This window comes from Arachis stenosperma, chromosome 4 (genome assembly GCF_014773155.1).
Source record: "Arachis stenosperma cultivar V10309 chromosome 4, arast.V10309.gnm1.PFL2, whole genome shotgun sequence".
NCBI classification, from domain to species: domain Eukaryota; kingdom Viridiplantae; phylum Streptophyta; class Magnoliopsida; order Fabales; family Fabaceae; genus Arachis; species Arachis stenosperma.
Window position 1 is genome coordinate 1,988,637 of NC_080380.1, and position 14,283 is coordinate 2,002,919.

Below are 14,283 nucleotides of genomic sequence, written 5' to 3' on the forward strand. Positions count from 1 at the left end.
GTCATGCCTGAAGTTGTTAACTTAATCATAAGGAGGGAGATGTCGAAGATAGGACTAATGACTGGAGCGAAGTCGTAATAAGATATCCATACTCAGAGATGGGGCTGGATCACCTCCTTTTTAGGAAAAACTAATGCTTGTTACCTAGTTTGGTTTGACACAGTTTCACACCCCAAAAGAAGCGAGCTACGTCTCAGTTAAATTTAGGGATGGAAGTTTTCTTTTGTTTTTCGGAGGTGAAATAAGACTAAGTTCATGTGCTTATTATCTTAGGTCGGAACAAGTTGATAGGAGTTCTTTCTTTTTTTTTCTCGTCCCATGTCGCCATACGGGGGCGAAAAGAAAAAGAGGGGTGGGGTTTTTTTTGTTTTTGGCATAACAGGTTATTAGCGCAGTGGCAGAGCGCATTCCTGATAATTCCATCGTTATGCCTGGACTGTGAGGGTTCTCAACCACATGGATAGTTCAATGTACTCATTGGCGCTTGACCCTGAGAAGTGGATCATCCAAGGCATATTAGCATGGCATACTTCTCCTGTTCAAACCAAGATTTGAAACCAAACTTCTCCTCAGGAGGATAGATAGGGCGATTCAGGTGAGATCTAATGTAGATCTAACTTTCTATGTATTCACTCATGGGTTCTGGGCAGTCCGGGAGAACGACCACGACTCTTCTTAATACGAGCACTGTTGAACAAATTGAGAACTATCATATGTCAATTGGTCCAATTACAAGAGCAAAAACTAAGAGATAAAAGAAGGCTTTGCAAATATGGTTAAATTATTTGTTCAGGAGATGCATCAAGAATTGGCCAAGACAATGGTTAACTATTATGGAAAACCAAACGTCTTACTATTTACAATTTGCATTGAAAACTCTCGTTAGTCAAATTGAATCAAATAGACATCATTTTATTAGTATTTATTTTAAGACTTATTTTATGTTTATTTTATTTTATTTTGTTTTGTTTGTTTTAGGCCTAACTATGATTTGACCTATTTTTATTTTAGTGAACTTATGAGTTAAGGTTTTAAATCTAAGAGGTATAAAAATTTCTAAACCTTATAGCCAACTTTTTTTTTCTTTAATTTTGATGAATAAAAATTTTTTTGAATTTCTTTTAAAAGAATTGGTGTTAACAGGAGAGATAAAAGTAATTTTCTTAACTGTGTTATATCAGGAAATCAAATTAAGATAGCGGAGTTATTTTCTTTGATTTTCATCTTATCTTGGGTTCTGTTCCGTATCCCCTCTCTTCTCGAGAATTCATACATCCCTTATCAGTATATAGACAGCTATCTCTCAAGCACACAGGTTTAGGTTCGGCCTCAATGAAAAAAAAAACAGAACACTTAAAAAGTATTTTCACAGAACAAAAATTACGAGATCGCTCCTTTCATTTTGAGGAAATGGCGAGATCATACTATTCGAGCTTTTTTTTCATACTTTTTCCGGATTTTGGAGAAAATTTCAATAGAATTTTTCTAATTTTCCTTCCCAAAACGAAGAACTTTAAATTTTTTTTTACTTCCCATAAAAATCAGGAGATTGGATCTAGCTGTAAGAAGAATGCTTAGCTAATAAATAACTCATTTCTTGGTCTTCGACCCCTCAGTCACTGCAAACTCTCCCGATCAGTACAACGGGGATGTGTCTATTTATCTATCTCTTGACTCGAAATAGAAGCAGGTTTGAAAAAGGATTTTAGAGTGTCTAAGTTAGGGCCGTGAGGGCAGTACTAAATTGAGGCAAACTCTAAATACTAAATATGACCACAAAATAACAAGGGTCAACGTCGGCCAGTAAGATGATAGGGAATAAGCTTTATTGTCGAGAGGGAAACAGCCGGATCACCAGCTAAGGCCCCTAAATGGCCGCTCAATGATAATGGAGGTAGGGGTGCAGAGATAGTCAGGAGGTTTGCCTAGAAGCAACCACTCTTGAAATAGTGCGTCATAGCTCACTGATCAAGTACTCTTGCGCCGAAGAAGAACGGGACTAAGCAATCTGCCGAAACTGTGGGATGTAAAAATAAATTGGTAGGGGAGCCTTCTGCCTTTGAGAAAAGGACCCGAGCTGGCATTTGTAGACAAAGCAGAAGCAAAAATCTCGGCTTGAGTAACGCAAATATTAGTGAGAATCCAATGCCTCAAAAACCTAAGAGTTCTTCTGCAAAGTTCGTCCACAGAGGGTGAGTCAAAACCTAAGATCAAACTGAAAAGCATAGTCAATGGACAATAAGTGAATATTCCTGCACTACCCTTTTTGGTCCCGAAAGACGGAGGAGGCTAGGTTAGTCGAAAGATGGTTATCAGTTCAAGGTCACAAGGTGCCCTGCTTTTTCAGGGTAAGAAAGGGTAGAGAAAATGTCTCGAGCCAATGTTCGAGTACTAGACGCTACAGCGCTGAAGTAATCCATGCCATACTCACAGAAAAAGTTCGAACGACTTTCAACAAAATGATACCTGTACCTAAAACTGACATCGGTGGGTAGATAGAGAATACCTACAGGTGCGAGACAACTCTCTCTAAAGAACTCAACAAAATAGCCCCATAACTTTAGGAGAAGGGGTGCCTCCTGAAAAAGGGAGTCGCAATGACCAGGCTTGGGCGACTATTTACTTAAAACGCAAATCTTCGCAAAATCGTAAGACCATGTATGGGGGATGATGTCTGCCCAGTGCCGGAAGATCCAGGAAGTTGGTAACCTTATAACAGGGGAACCAACGACCAAAACCTCAGTGAACGACGGTCGTAACTATAACGGTCCAAAAGTAGAAAAATTTTTTGTCGAGTAAGTTTTGGCTCGCACAAAAAACATGACTATTTGGATTGGAAAAACACTCGGTAAAATAAACATCTCTATGAAGATACGAACTACCTCCACTTAAACAGAAAGACCCTATGAAGCTTTCTTATTCCCTAGAATTGGCTTTGGACTTTTCCTGCATAGCTTAGATGGAGAATTTAAGAATAACATGATGTACCGTAGTCCTGATTTGAGTATTGCAATGGCGTTCGTGCAACATATATTCAAAATCTTTAATCATGTATCAATCAGTTACATCAATTTTAGGATGTGGGTTTTTGGAGTATTTGAATTATAAGTAATTTTAAATAAAAAATAAGAATAAACTGAAACTTAATATAATTAGAAATTACCTTTCATTAAAGTAGATTAGTTTTTTAAAAATCAATTAAGTTAATTAATTAGATATAAAGGGTGAATGAAGGATCAAAATTTAATGGATGAGTAATATTTCTCGAAAAATTTTGTGGTGCTGATAGTAAAAATAAGAATGTGATGTTATTATGTGTCAACCTAAATGAACAACACAACGAAAATAATAATGGTATTGATGCTTCTTAATAATAAATATGCTATTCAATTGATATATATAATAAAAAAGTACAGTTAAATTATTTTATATTATTTTAATTTTATATTTATTTATTTTTAAATTAATTGTATTTTTTAATTATAAATAATTACTATTATAAATATAAATTTAACTCAAAAGTTAATATGAATTATTATTATATAAATTTTACATTTACTTTTATAATTTTTTAATTTGATTTTAAACTTCAAAAATCAAATTGAGTATTAACTCTAATAAATAATAATAGTAGTGATAGTATGAAAATTATAATATTGTTTTATATTAAATGAATCTCACTAGAAAATCAATGGAATAAGTTACAATGTGTACAATAATCTGATTCTTTAGCCCAATAAGAAGAAGTAACCATATGCTATCGTACAGATTCAGACATCAGATAAAATACTACTGTTACGATGGGTAACCGGAGATTAATAAGAGGGATGGCTTTGGTTGGCCCAATCGTTCGTGGATGGTGGCTTCCGAGCTGGTTTGCACGTTGGAGCCTCCTTCCGACTTGTGTTCGTGAGTGAATGGGGGGTGGTACCTGCAAAGACACTCCGATGCCTAAGTTAGCAAGGGTGTGAGCAGGTCTAGAGAGTATTGGGCTTAGAGATACCTGAAGGGTGTCAGTGTATTTGTAGTGGTGAGCCAATAACCACCGTTGGAGTAGTGCCATATTTTTAGGGTGTTAACCGTCCCATTATCTTAGGGAGGTTAAGATATGGCTCGATTAAAGTAGTTGGAGAGATTTTAGGGGCAGTTACTCATTTGAATGAGTGCTTATCTGCCAGCTATTCTCCGTCCCGACTTCTTGGGGGTAAGTCGGGTTTGACACCGACTTCTAAGTGTGAAGGTTGGTGTTTAGTAAGGCTCGATCCTCTGGACTAGGCCTCTTATTTGAACCTGGGCCTTTATTATTGGGCCAGGGTAGGAACAGTGCCCCTACTTGAGCCCAAGATCTTTATAGGACTTGGGTTCAAGTATTTTACTCGGGATCGTAGTCGACTTGTTGGAGGACCGACGTGATTTTCTGAAACCGACGTGACTTTCCGTGTCTCTTCGGTTCTGACGGTTATGTCTAATCAAGCGTCGTGTCCGTTAGGGATGTGCGTAGACTTTGGTAACGGTGCATTCTCATTAATGACTGCCCCACTTTTACCATTATGCCCCTTAGTATGTTTATAAATACTTTCCCTCTCTTTCATTTTTTTGTTTCTGCAATTTTTCAAATTTCTTCTTGCTTTGTTCGTGCTTCATTCTTGCATTTGGAGACCTCTGCTTCTTTCAACCTTCGGTTTCGGATAAAGGTTAGCGTTTTACTTTTATGACATGCTTTGTGATTGCATGCTTTTATTTTCTTTGGAGAGGGAGAAGTGACGTTGTAGGCTTTCGTATCCCCTTAGGGACTCTCATTTTTTATTCTTTTTCCTTTTTCCTTTGTAGGTTTTCGTCGTGTTTTTAGAAAATGTCTTCTGTAGAGGCTCTTTCTCAATGGGTTGATGTCACAGTCCTAGGAGAGGAACCTTTGGTTGATGCGGAGTTTATTACTCATCTTCGTACTCACCACAGGATTTGTGTTTCTGAGGATGACGAGCCGAAGTATGAGTTGGTAGTCCCGGGTCCAGAAGACCGGGTTTGCTTTGGGAGGGCTAATGAGACGTCTTCTCATTTCTTCTTTATGTATGAATGTATGATCACCCGTCTGGGTGTCTTCCTTCCTTTTTCGGATTTTGAAATGTCTGTTTTGCACCACTGTCGAGTTGCCCCTACCCAACTTCACCCCAACTCTTGGGGTTTTCTGAAAATTTATCAATTTATTAGTCAAGCTTTGGACTTCCCGACTTCTTTGCGGATTTTCTTTTTTCTTTTCCACATGACTAAGCCCTTTAGTGGGCTAAACAACAAACAGCAATGGGTGTCTTTCCGAGCCATACAAGGTCGGAGGATTTTCACCCTTTTTGACGAATCCTTCCATGACTTCAAAAATTATTTTTTCAAAGTGCAAGCTGTAGAGGGTCACCACCCCTTTTTTCTGGATGATAACTCTTCTCCTCGCTTTCCCTTATATTGGCTGGAGGCCTCCCCTTGTGAGAAATATGGTCTGGACGACCTGGATGAAGTAGAGGTTGCCATTGTGGGGTTCCTCCGAGAAGTGTGGGGGAGGGCCCCATATTTGGATACTAAGAAGTTTCTCCAAGGGTCTCCGACCTTTGTCCAGGCGCAGCTAGGTAGCTTTTTCTTGTTTTTAAATTTCCGACTTATCGACTGATCATTCCGACTTGTTTGATTCTTTAGCTATTGTTTTTCTTTTTCAGAAATGGCTAAAACAAATGCTCAAGAATCTTTCCAAAGAGTCCAGGAGGCCAAGGCCAAGTCTCGCGCTCGGGCCGGTGGTGCCAGGGTTATCTCTCCTCCTCCTCCTCCTCGGAATGTTGGGACTCTTTCCAAGCCTATCGTAATTTCTTCTTCAGCTCCCCCTCAGTCGCTCCCCGTTGTCCGACCCTCCCCTGATCCAAAGAAGCGCAAGACTTTGGAGTCTGGTGCTTCTGGTGAGGTTAAGGCGGATGCTATTGAGTTTGTCCGAAAGAATATATATCCCCATGTTCGTATAGGCATGGATGATATGTCTGTTCGGGGCCACCTTACCACGATGGTCGAGGAGAGTCTCAAGGCGGCGGGGGTTTGTGGCAAGCTCTTGGATATCTTTGAGAAGGCTCCCCTCAGCTCTTTAGGGACGACCTCAAAGGTCGAGGAGCTAGAGGGAAGGCTTCTCTCATATCAGGAGCATGAGGGAGAGTTGAAGAAGGAGATTGCCAAGCTGAGGGAGGAGAGAGATACCTTCCGAGAGAAAGGGAAGGCTTTGCAGGCCCAGTATAACATAGAGATGGAGTTGAGGAAGACGGCGCAGGCCAGTTATCAAAGCTTATTCAAGGATCTTGTGTCTGTGAAGAATGATCTGCTGAATTCTCGGAAGGCATATGATGAGTTGGAGGACTCAATTGCTGATGGCGCCGAGGAGTCTTGGAGGATTTTCTTGGAGCAAGTCAGGGTGATTGCTCCCGACTTGGATCTTTCTCCTTTACATCCTGACAAAGTCGTTATTGATGGTGCCATCGTGGATCCTCCTGCCCCCGTAATTGTTTCCGAGTCAGAATTGAAGACTCGGGGGCAGAGAATTATTGAGTCTCCTCCTCATTCCAAAGACGCTCCGGGTTCTTCAGCAGTTCCTCCGATCTCTTCCTCTCCCATGGATACCTCTGGTGGCGCTCCTCCTGATTCCAGTGGTGGTGATCTTTCTAAAAAATGACTTGTGGCTATTTGGGGTCCGGCCTGTGGGCCCCCGTTTTTTAAACTCTTTATTTATCTCTGGTTTGAACAATTTTCTTTGGCCCTTTGAGGCCGTAAATAAAATATTTTATGCGTGCCCTTTTTGATAAGGGTTTTAACTTAACAAAATAAATACCCTTTTTTGGATAAGGGTTTAAGTTACCTTATGCGTGTATGATTTTCTGAATTCCCCTTGACCTTTTCTAGAAAAACCTTTCTTTTCGCTTGTTTGTTTTTCTGAGCTTTTTTGTTTAAGGGCTTTTAGGACAACCTTTAAACTTCTTCCTAGGTTTTCCTATCTCTTTTCGTTATCCCTCATACTCAACTTAGTTTTGGTGAGTTCTTATGACTTAGGTTATTTTTGCGATGCGTTTTTCTTCTACTCGGTCCTTCATTCCGATTTATGGATCGAAGTATTTCCGAGCTTTTCTACTCGGGATCTCGTTTCGACTTATGAGTCGGATTTGAACCCGGGTTTTTACGATCGACTTCTTATAACCTCTTTACACCGACTTGTACCTCGTCGTTTTATCCTGACGACCTTTTAGGTCGGTTCATGGGATTTTCACGTTTTGTCGAGCTTAAGTCGGCGCGTTTCGTAGAAAGACTTAAAAAATAAAAAATGAAAAGGATTTCATAAGAGATATCATAGATGAAAAGGATCTTTATTAATCGGGGAGGTACCTTTTTTGCTACTAAGGGTTTTGATAATCTATTTCCCTTAGCCTCTACTATGATGCCTCGTTAAAAACCCTTCTCCAGAAAAAACCCTTTTGGGAAAAAATCATGAAGTTGGGAAAAGAGTACATCAGGGAGTAGAGTTCGCTTTTAGCTATAATACCTTTTCATGTTACAAGCATGCCACGACCTCGGGAGCTCAGTGCTGTTCAGGTCGATTATTTTATAATAACCTTTTCCTAAAACTTCATTGACTTTGTATGGTCCCTTCCAATTTGCGGCGAGCTTTCCTTCTCCTGATTTGTTGACTCCAATGTCGTTTCTGATTAAGACCAAATCATCTGGAGCAAATGTTCTTCGAATGACTTTTTTGTTGTACCTTGTAGTTATCCTTTGCTTTAACGCTGCTTCTCTTATCTGGGCATCTTCTCGGACTTCGGGGAGCAGGTCGAGCTCCTCTTTGTGCCCCTGTATATTTCCGATCTCATCGTGGAGAATTACCCTTGGGCTTTGCTCATTGATTTCTATTGGTATCATTGTCTCCACACCATAGACTAGTCGGAAAGGTGTTTCTCCAGTGGCGGATTGGGGTGTTGTCCTGTAAGCCCATAGCACTTGAGGGAGCTCTTCAGCCCAAGCTCCTTTTGCTTCTTGTAGTCTCTTCTTTAGTCCTGTCAGTATGACTTTGTTGGCTGCCTCGGCTTGTCCATTGGCTTGTGGGTGCTCCACCGAGGTGAACTGATGTTTGATCTTCATACTGGCCACTAAGCTTCTGAAGGTAGCATCGGTGAACTGGGTTCCATTATCCGTAGTGATGGAATAAGGTATCCCATATCTTGTGATGATATTTTTGTAGAGGAATCTCCGACTTCTTTGAGCGGTGATGGTGGCCAATGGTTCTGCTTCTATCCACTTTGTGAAATAATCTATTCCCACGATCAGGTATTTGACTTGTCTAGGCGCTTGGAGAAAAGGAGCTAACAAATCCATTCCCCATTTGGCAAAAGGCCATGGAGAAGTGATACTGATAAGTTCTTCTGGTGGAGCCACGTGGAAATTTGCATGCATTTGACATGGTTGACATTTTTTCACAAATTCTGTGGCATCTTTCTGCAAGGTCGGCCAATAGAATCCAGCTCGGATTACTTTCCTGGCTAGTGACCTTGCTCCGAGATGGTTACCGCAGATTCCACTATGTACTTCCTCCAGTACCTCGGTGGTTCTTGAGGTCGGTACACACTTTAACAATGGTGTTGATATCCCCCTTCTGTAGAGGATATTTCTCATCAAGGTGTAGTGTTGTGCTTCCCTTCGGATCTTTTTAGCTTCTTTCTCCTCGTTAGGGAGGATGTCGAATTTCATGTATTCAACTAAGGGGTTCATTCATCCGAGGTTTAAACCGACTACCTCAAGTACTTCTTGTTTATCTTTTATTACTGAGGGTTCCTGGAGGGTTTCTTGGATCAGACTTCTGTTGTTTCCTCCTGGTTTGGTACTTGCTAGCTTGGATAGGGCGTCTGCTCTACTGTTCAGATCCCGAGTTATGTGTTTGACCTTGGTTTCTGCAAAGCGCCTGAGGTATTCCAAAGTTTTTTCCAAGTACCTCTTCATATTTGGGTCCTTTGCCTGATATTCTCCACTTATTTGGGAGGTCACCACTTGCGAGTCGCTGTATATCATCACCTTTGTAGCACCGACTTCTTCGGCTAGTTTTAGCCCCGCAATCAAGGCTTCATATTCTGCCTGATTATTTGAGGCTGGGAATTCAAATTTTAGAGAAACCTCTATCTGGGTTCCTCTTTCATCTACCAATATTATGCCTGCGCCGCTTCCCGTTTTGTTGGAGGATCCATCTACATAGAGTTCCCATGTAGTTGGTTTTTCCTCTTGATCCCCTGCGTATTCTGCAACGAAGTCGACGAGGCATTGAGCTTTGATCGCTGTCCGAGTTTCATATCTTAAGTCGAACTCGGAGAGATCTATTGCCCATTGAACCATTCTCCCTGCAACATCCGTTTTTTGGAGGATTTGCTTCATGGGTTGGTTCGTACGGACTCTTATGGTGTGAGCTTGAAAGTAAGGCCGTAACCTTCGCGAGGCTACTACCAAGGAGTAAGCAAACTTTTCTAGTTTGTGGTACCTTAGTTTGGGGCCTTGTAGAACTTTGCTGATGAAGTAGACTGGATGTTGTCCGACCTCGTCTTCTTTTATCAGGGCTGACGAGACAGCCTTGTTTGCTACGGACAAGTATAGGACGAGGTCTTTCCCAGGTACGGGTCGGGTTAGAATAGGAGATTGGCTTAAAAACTTTTTGAGCTCCTGGAATGCCTCCTCGCATTCAGGAGTCCATTCGAACTGGCATCCCTTTCTTAATAAGGAAAATAGTGGAAGGAATTTTAGTGCCGATCCTGACAGGAATCTGGAGAGGGCCGCAAGTCGTCCATTTAGCTGCTGGACTTCTCTCAGACAAGTCAGACTTTTCATCTCTAGGATGGCTCTACACTTGTCGGGATTGGCTTCGATCCCTCTTTGTGTTAGCATAAATCCTAGAAATTTCCCTGCTTCCACTGCGAAGGCGCACTTTGCGGGATTTAGTCTCATCCCGTGCAGCCTTATAGTGTCGAAGACTTGCGAGAGGTCTGTCAAAAGGTCGTCTTTTTTCTTGGTCTTTACCAGCATGTCGTCGACGTATACTTCCATTAGACTCCCCAGATGAGGAAAAACACTTTATTCATCAACCTTTGATATGTGGCCCCTGCATTCTTTAATCCGAATGGCATGACCACGTAGCAGAAATTAGCTCTGGGCCGAGCTTGCGTCTTCTTTGTTGTACAGGTCGGGATCCTGGATAAACCGAGAGTTTGTGGGACATGAGCTCGGGGTCAATCCCAGGCATGTCAGAGGCCTTCCAGGCGAAGAGGTCGGAATTATCTCTTAGGAGCCTAGTCAACCCTTGTTTTAGAGTTTCCCCTAGGTTGGCTCCTATATGGGTGTTCTTCCCTTCCTCTTTACCAACCTGTATCTCCTCGGTTTTTCCTCCCGGTTGTGGTCGCAGTTCTTCTCTGGCCCTTGCGCCACCGAGCTCTATTGTGTTAACTTCTCTGCCCTTTCCCCTTAGGTTTAGGCTTTCATTGTAGCACTTCCTTGCTAACTTTTGATCTCCCCTTACCGTTGCTATTTCCGCTGAGGTCGGGAATTTCATGCAGAGGTGAGGAGTAGATACCACTGCTCCGAGTCGATTGAGGGTAGCTCTGCCGATTAGAGCATTATATGCTGACCCCACATCGATGACTATGAAGTCTATACTCAGAGTCTTTGATTTTTCCCCTTTTCCAAAAGTAGTGTGAAGGGGTAAAAATCCTAGTGGTTTATTGGCGTGTCCCCTAGTCCGTATAGGGTGTCGGGGTAAGCTCTTAATTCTTTCTCATCTAACCCTAGTTTGTCGAAGGCGGGCTTAAAAAGAATGTCCGCCGAGCTTCCTTGGTCCACCAGGGTTCTGTGGAGATGGGCATTTGCTAGGATCATGGTTATCACTACTGGATCATCATGTCCAGGGATTATTCCTCGCCCATCTTCTTTGGTGAATGAAATGGTAGGGAGGTCGGCTGGCTCTTCCCCGACCTGATAGACTCTTTTGAGATGTCTTTTGCGAGAGGATTTGGTGAGTCCTCCTCCCGCGAACCCTCCTGAGATCATGTGAATATGTCTCTCTGGTGTCTGCGGTGGTGGGTCTCTTCTATCCATGTCGTCTCGCTTTCTCTTTCCGTGACCGTCCGACCTTTCTATGAGATATCTATCAAGCCGACCTTCTCTAGCCAGCTTTTCTATCACATTTTTAAGGTCGTAAAAGTCGTTTGTGGAGTGACCATATATCTTATGGTACTCGCAGTAATCGTTGCGGCTTCCCCCTTTTTTATTTTTATTTTTAATGGGTCTAGGGGGTGGCAATCTCTCAGTGTTACAAATCTCTCTGTATACGTCCACTATAGAGACTTTCAGAGGAGTATAAGAGTGATATTTTCTCGGCCTTTCGAGACCGAGTTCTTCTTTTTTCTTGGCTTCCCTTTCCCTCTCTTTTGTTGAGGGAGGGTGTCCGGGTCGCCAACTCAGGTTTCTTAATTTGGCGTTTTCCTCCATGTTGATGTACTTTTCAGCTCTTTCCTGTACATCACTCAAGGAGGTGGGGTGTCTTTTGGATATGGACTGCGAGAAAGGACCTTTCCTAAGTCCATTGACTAACCCCATTATTACTGCTTCGGTGGGTAGGTCTTGAATCTCCAAACATGCTTTGTTGAACCTTTCCATATAGGTTCGTAAAGATTCTCCGACCTCCTGCTTTATTCACAGGAGGCTCGGTGCATGCTTCACTTTGTCTTTCTGGATTGAGAACCTCATCAAAAACTTCCTCGAGAGGTCTTCAAAACTAGTAACCGACCTCGGGGGGAGGCTATCGAACCACTTCATCGCTGCTTTCGATAGAGTGGTCGGGAAGGCCTTGCATCGTGTAGCGTCGGAAGCGTCAGCTAGGTACATCCGACTTTTGAAGTTGCTCAGGTGATGCTTCGGATCCGTGGTCCCGTCATAGAGGTCCATGTCTGGGCTTTTGAAGTTTCTCGGAACTTTAGCCCTCATGATGTCCTCGCTGAAGGGATCCTCCCCACCTAAAGGTGGTTCTTCGTGTTCATCGCGGGAGTTGCGACTTTTGAGGGAAGATTCCAACTGTAAGAGCTTTCTTTCTAACTCTTTTTGTCGTTCCATCTCTTCTTTTAAGCTCTTTTCAGTTTCCTTTTGTCGCTCTCGCTCCTGCTCTAATTGCTCCAGGCGGCTGTGGACTAATCCCATGAGTTCAGTTACATGGGGTGGTCCTTCTTTTTCTGGTCCGCGCCCTTCTGAGGAGTTCACCTTCGGATTCTTTATTCCGGAAGTGCCTTCCCTGTGCTGATTATCGATTTCTTGGTGGAGGGTGAGGTCCACATCGTTGTTGCCTGTGTCCAGATTCTCTTGTTCAGAGTCTGTTTCTACATGGCCTTCTTCGTGGGATCTATCTGCCATCGTGGGATGATCTCTCAGGTCCCCGGCAACGGCGCCAATGTTACGATGGGTAACCGGAGATTAATAAGAGGGATGGCTTTGGTTGGCCCAATCGTTCGTGGATGGTGGCTTCCGAGCTGGTTTGCACGTTGGAGCCTCCTTCCGACTTGTGTTCGTGAGTGAATGGGGGGTGGTACCTGCAAAGACACTCCGATGCCTAAGTTAGCAAGGGTGTGAGCAGGTCTAGAGAGTATTGTGCTTAGAGATACCTGAGGGGTGTCAGTGTATTTGTAGTGGTGAGCCAATAACCACCGTTGGAGTAGTGCCATAGTTTTAGGGTGTTAACCGTCCCATTATCTTAGGGAGGTTAAGATATGGCTCGATTAAAGTAGTTGGAGAGATTTTAGGGGCAGTTACTCATTTGAATGAGTGCTTATCTGCCAGCTATTCTCCGTCCCGACTTCTTGGGAGTAAGTCGGGTTTGACACCGACTTCTAAGTGTGAAGGTTGGTGTTTAGTAACGCTCGATCCTCTGGACTAGGCCTCTTATTTGGACCTGGGCCTTTATTATTGGGCCAGGGTAGGAACAACTACTAATTTATTAAACACAATACACTCATACTATCCAGAATAACCATCCAGATATCAGGGATAATAAACATTTGATATCCTATCGAATCGCTTTAAATAAACATCTTATACTTTAATTTTAATTTAAAATTAACCCTCATTGTATGCATTGTACGGAACATGTATTGGCTCCATATATTTTCTCATTAAATTATCAGTAATAATTTAATTTATTACCTGAATAAATATTTTTTAAAATATAAAATTTATGATAAATTAATAAATTAATTATAATAAACAAATATAGTACAATAATAATATATTTGTCTTATATTATTTATTTTACTGTTATAATTATTTAACTACAATATAAAGTATAAGAAGATGTTCAGGTGTTCCGTTTACTTGATCGGAACATTTGATTCCACTATTTTGAACCTTTCAGATATACTTTAAAAAATATAAATGGCTTAGATTGATGAAAAATCCTTAATGTAGACAGCACCTGCAAGAATTCATGCTGAGCATGCAACCGATTCATACTTTAGTCAGTTTATAATGGTTCAAAATTCCGTTGCTTAGCTTGTCCAAGCCGGTTGGAAAGTAATTCTGTTTAAAGGTACTTTACTGGCTTGTATGTAAGCTAAACTGATATAATATTAGGCCTTTTAATTACATTTTTGTTGTTCTCAATGGAAATTGGCTCGAAATTTTGTGTGATTCTATGAAATAAAATTTTTTTATGAAAAAATATTAGCTACACGGATAAATGATGAAACAACTCAACATTTTTATTATAATATAAAATTTTTAAAAACATTTTGATTTTCATATAAATTTGAAAATAATTATTTTACATTTTAATATTATTACAGAAAAGTAATTGAATATATTAAAAAATTAATACGGATAAAGTTAAATAAATTTTTAATAAAGACAAAATTACGTGTAATTAGGATACATATTTATGCTATGTATTAAAAAATATATTCAATTTATATTTTTAAAATTTTTAAATTTTATTATTTATTAATTTATTTAATTTGTATTAATTTTATTTTATTATATAAATATTTTTGAATAATTATCGGAGATATATTTGAAAGAAGATAAAATAAAAAAGTATAATTAAAAAAAGTAATGTTATTACTTATTAATTTAAAAGTGGTTTATCATTTCTCATATATATGGATATGATGTTTGTTGTATAGATGTTTTTAAATAATTATTAAAGATATATTATTTATTTTATAAATATATTTTGATAATTATTAAAAAGATATAACCTAT